At 36.5% G+C, this 5839-nt stretch overlaps 1 pseudogene; it reads right to left on the bottom strand.

Moving 5' to 3' along the window:
* Positions 1-1310: 1310 nt before the first annotated feature.
* Positions 1311-2092, bottom strand: LOC110030409 (annotated as a pseudogene).
* Positions 2093-5839: the final 3747 nt, after the last annotated feature.

The raw sequence follows: 5839 nt of genomic DNA on the forward strand, positions 1-5839 counted from the left end.
TGCAAGACATCACAGAAACCTTCAAAACCCACTGCAACACCTTCCAATCCATGTTATTGTAGGTCATCTCTATTAGCCAAATTTGGATCTTACTGTTGTTTTGGATGGTCTTCATGTACATGTATTATGTTATTAGTTTTCCTCAACTCAGGATGTGCAACAAAGCAATTTTCAAGAAGGTGCCCAAACATCCTGCACTTGTTATAATATTTTGGTTTATATTAAAATTCAATATTTTGATAGTACCCATTATTTTGTGTCCCCTACCGCACCTTATCATGTTTTGCATTGTGATATCCCTCTTAACCATTACTCTAGCTGTTGGGGCCTACTGAAGCTATCAGGCAAGGTCTACTTTCATAGACTTGCCAAAGATTGATCTAAGTGAATAAATGATTTTTTGGTTGTAGTAGTGAAGTTCAAACCAGGAAATGTGATCCAATCCACTTAAGGAGCTTCATTTTCACATTTTCTATGTACCAAGGCATAATACAAAACAATCTTGAATAATCATCTTCTCTTCCCAATTTAATGACTATACATCTTGCATCCATTGCTCCGACATTCCATTCTTCAATTAACTTCAGATTTTCAATAAAATGTCCTTATTAAATCCATCTCAAGGTGTCCAAAGGTGAACTTCCCAATAAGTGCATACTTTATACTTTTAATAAGTTTGGAAGGTTTCCCCACATAGAAGAAAAGGGCATGTTTGCCCCCATTGTGGTCAGCTCTTTTTCAGTAAACCATCAACTTCTAACCCATCCTGAAACTCAGTGTGTACTTGTTGTGGGATGACCGGGTTAGAAGTATCAGCAACATTGTTTCCTCTCAACATGTCAGCAAATATTGACATAGCCATCTCAGGAAATTAAAGCAAGGCTGCTAATGAAACAGTGAAAAACTCAATGCAGTAGTATACAAAATCAAACCCCAGAAAAAATTATACCAAAATGACAGAAAAACTATAGGGAAACAACTTGAAGGACCAAAACTATCTAACAAAACACCAAAAACTAGCTAAATCACTGAAAATAAATCAACGATAATCAAACCCTATCCAGAGCGGGAAACTAGCCGCAACATAATGTATATATATATATATATTTATATTTGTCCCAAAAAAAAGCAACTTAATCAAAGTAATCATTTTCCAACATATATCTACTAAATCTGAATCAATATTTTCACTACAAGAGAGAATTACAAACCCAACATAACTAAATCAGACTAAGAGAACAAAACTGAAATAAAGCAAAAGTTAAATGCATGAGTTTCAGAACTGTTTCTTTCTCCAACTTATCTATACCTCAGACAAGAAGAGCAGCATTGATGCAGCCATAATTTTCTGGATTATTGGTCACTTGTGCATATTTACCCGACACAACTTTTCCTGCAGGAGTGACCAGTCCAAGCTCGCTCACATTCACCTCAATGACAGTTCCTTTGGTTGTGACACCCAATGAGGTGTACATAAAACCATTAGGATTTTCTTGACTCCAATTATTTCGAGATTAAAAGTGCATTTTAGTTCAGGGTGAGCCACATGAGCTTTCATGAACCGCAAACCGCTCGGACGAATAAATCGCTCATATTTTGGCTGCTTCCTCGTGAAATCGGGACCAACAAATGTGGCTTTCGTGACCATTCTCTTCCATTGCTTTGTTTTACGCTTGCCGGATCGTAGAACTTTAAACATTTCATCTTCAACAACAGGCCTTACTTTTGGTAATGTGACTTCCCATTTCCCAGCTTTCTCCTTCCTTTTTTGCTTGATTGTATTGCACAAAACTTTGGCTCAGGTAGTGGTATCACGATCCAAAAGGTACGTAGGAATGGCCCCATCTTGAACGTTATCATCAACCTTTCGGTTGGTTGTTGACTCATCGTGCATAGCAAGCGTTTTCTTCATCAGCGCCTTCTCAGCATAACGCTTCTTCGCGAACATTTTCCCTTTGATACCGAGAGCCTTTTGGGCATAAGCAGCTCTTTCATGGACCTCCCTAGCCTCCCTCTTTCTCTTTCGCTTGAAATGATCAAGGCGGTAACCATGGCGCTTCCGATGAAGCTCAATGTAGTCACATTGCGGCATTTTTGATCGACTTCTTTCTCTTTCCCGAGATAAAATATTACATCAGTACTAAGGACTTAGAAATATCGTGCGTAGCTAATAAAATCACGCCACGCACGATAGGAGAAAAAAACGGCGTAGTAACACGGGGAATATTCCTCCCCATGTTATTCATGTGTTATTGCGTGTTATTCATGTGTTATTGCGTGTTATTCATGTGTTATTGATGTGTTATTGTGTTATTATAACACTAAGAATATTCTCATGATACAATAACGCATGAATAATACACAATAACACTTGAATAACACGGAGAATATTCCCGACAGAGAAAAAAACGACGCAATAACACAGGAAATATTCTTATCCGTGTTATTCATGTGTTATTATGTGTTATTGATGTGTTATTGATGTGTTATTATGTTATTATAACACCAAGAATATTTCTAGAACACAATAACACATGAATAATACACAATAACACATGAATAACACGAAAGAGAATATTTCCCGTGTTACTGTGCCGTTTTTTTTCTCTGTCGCGCAGGGTGTCGTGGCGTTATTTTATTGGCTACGCATGTTACTCTAGGTGCGTAGTACTGATGTAATATTTTTTCCTTTCCCGAAGAGGTCTCTTTAACCGGCGTACCCAATAAAAGCCGCTTAGAGTAACGTGCTTATCACGACACCCCACTAATACATGGAATATTCGCGACACTCCTCCTCTTATTCATGTGTTATTTTGTGTTATTCATGTGTTACTGATGTGTTATTGTGTTATTATAATACCAAGAATATTCTGATGACAAAATAACATATGAATAAAACACAATAACACCAGAATAACACGGGAAATATTCGCGACAGATAAAAAATGACGCGGTAACACAAGGGAATATTCCCCTCATGTTATTCATGTGTTATTATGTTATTATAACATCAGGAATATTCTCAGGACACAATAACACAAGAACAACACACAATAACATATGAATAACACGGGGGGAATATTCCCCGTGTTACCGTGCCGTTTTTTTTTCTCTACGCACGTGACTCTACGTGCGTAGTACTGATGTAATATTTTTTCCTTTCCCGAAGAGGCGAAGCGATAAAAGAGCTAGAGTTGCTTCTAGCATCATGTATGTACGTGTGTATGTATGTGTGTGTCTATATATATATATATAGACACACACACATACATACACACGTGCGTGTGTGTGTGTGTGTGTGTGTGTGTGTGTGTGTGTGTGTGTGTGTGTGTGTGTGTGTGTGTGTACACATGAATAACACACATGTATACGTATATATGTACATATATGCATGTGTGTGTACATGAAGTTTTGTATTAAAGCTAACTAACATGATCTAATAATTCATATTTTTGAATTAATTATGAATATAATGGCATGATTGTCTTCACCTCTCAAGACCATTTCGGGCTTGATCTCCTTCACATAATGTAGCCTTTAATTTAGTTGTAATTGTTTAGTATTTTTAACTGATAAAAATTGTTGCAATTATGATGCAAGAGAGAGACCATTTAAGCACCTTGAAAGGGCGATTCCTCTCGTGGTCTCAATATCCATCTTCGTGGGGTAATTATCTTATATTAAATGTGATTCAGAGAGAGAGATGGTGTTGAAAAGTTTAAGTTTTTTTTTCTTAAGAGGAGGAACATATTAATAACAAACCCAAGCTCATTTAACTATTAAAAATAAAGAGTTTAAAAAATTAAATGATATAGAAGTCTCTATTTAAGATATATACTTCTAGAAGAACTTATGTATAATTGAGTAGAGAAAAGTGGTCGATGAGTAGACAACTAATGTAATATGATGATATATATTTATTGGAGTCTGAAAATTTTAATTATTTTTTTTTATGTATTAGAGCTTGTCAAAGACCAACATGAGTCAATGAATGAGATCACTTAATGTTATAAATATGACTAGACATAGAATCACAATGTGTTGCTTTTTTTTATTGCATGTAGAGGCTTTACTTGAAATTAAAGAGTAATATGACACGTTTATTATTGAATTAGGTTGGATGATGGTAGATAAGCGATTTGTCGACATAAATCTCCATTTTGTTAGATTGCATAACCTTTAGCTGAGATTCCACAAGATCATAAGTTTGTTGAAGGAGTATCTTCTAAGCATAGAGGGTGGCTTGGGTTTGAACTGTAATGACATTCATTAAAAGTGCGAAGGATAAGATCCTTAGCTATATATATTCTTTTTTTATTATAAATGACTTTTGAATTACAATAAGTTTCTAAAATGTGAGTATTAGAAAGAAATCTAAAGAGAATTCCATTCATATTGTATACTTGATCTCAAATGTCATATTTACTTTTGTACAGGGTTGAGGAGTAGTTTAAAAAACATTCATGTTAGAAGATTTAATTGTTTAAATAACAAAATTATTAGCATTAAGTTTTGATGTCACATATTTGGGATATCTACTTGAATGATACAAGACCTTGCTCAATCTCCTATAGTCCAAGACATCTGATAGGACCACCTAGTACGCGTTTAAAGTGCAGAATCAAGATTAGTACCGATTCAACCCTACCCGGGAGAACTCACTGTGTGGCGATGCTAATTCTAACACAGGGCATGTTTAATGTCCATTTTGATGTTAAGAGGAGATAATGCATCCATTTGGAGCATCTTGTGGTCAAGGGTAATCGTCAAACTCTCCCATGCACGTTTCGAGAAAACTCAAATCCCAAAGTTAATACTCTAAAATGCTCATTCATAAGTTATAGGATCATATTTTTGTGATACATCGCTTCTCATAGCTTTTGGATCAATTAAAACCTTCTCACAAACATTCAGGCAAAATATTAAGTTCCGGACCATTCAGGTCGTACCGACATTGGGCAACAATTTTTGTCTGATACGATGCATCTCCGGTGACCACCTAGATGTGGGTATACTTAATTGTTTTCCTACAAGGCCTCTGAAGGTCCAGGAAATCATAAAACCCTCATGTGTGTGCGTTTGAGAGAATCAAGGTTTAGGGCATTGTACCCGCGAGGTGGTTTAAGACAACTGTTGACATTGAGTTATTTGATAAAAGATTCATAAGAATGTTTATTTTTTATTTTATGGAATTATATTTCAAAGTTACATAGTCTCTCACAACTTATGGATCGAAAAAATCCTTTGTAGGCAATTTTTGCAAAATAAGAGTTTTCGGGTCAGACCGACGTTTAGGCACTTAGGTGGCTAAGCGCCCAAAGTAGAACACAAGCTCTCAAAATTAAGAGCTTGAAAATTAGGTGCCGACACCACTGCAACAGCCTAGGTACCAGTCCCTAGAAAGTAGGATTTTGAAACAACCCCATAAGTTATAAAATCGAGTAGGCATAAAGTAGGCGCTTGGGCCCTAGCACCTGGCCCCCAGCGCCGAGGCGACCAAGCCCATCCAGGTTATGATTTTTGGGATTATTTTGACCATTCTGACCCACTAAAGCCAAAACTTGAGCTTAGGAAAAGAGGGAAAGGTTTTAATGAAAGCACTTAGCCACCTATTATGAATATGGGCCAATCATATGCCTTATGGAGAGTTCATTTTGGGTGAAGCTTGGGCTAAAGAGCTTGAACTGTTTGAAAGGCCTTTCCCTCCATTCCCTTTACATCCAAGCCATCATTTTGAAGGGTAAAGAGGTCTCATTTGCTAAGGGTAGCTAAAAATTATCAAGGAGAAGAGTTCTTGAAGAAGAGAAGAGCTTGGTGGAGAGTTCTAGAGAAAGAGATT

Source organism: Phalaenopsis equestris, unplaced genomic scaffold, assembly GCF_001263595.1.
Source record: "Phalaenopsis equestris unplaced genomic scaffold, ASM126359v1 Scaffold000715, whole genome shotgun sequence".
Taxonomy (NCBI): Eukaryota; Viridiplantae; Streptophyta; class Magnoliopsida; order Asparagales; family Orchidaceae; genus Phalaenopsis; species Phalaenopsis equestris.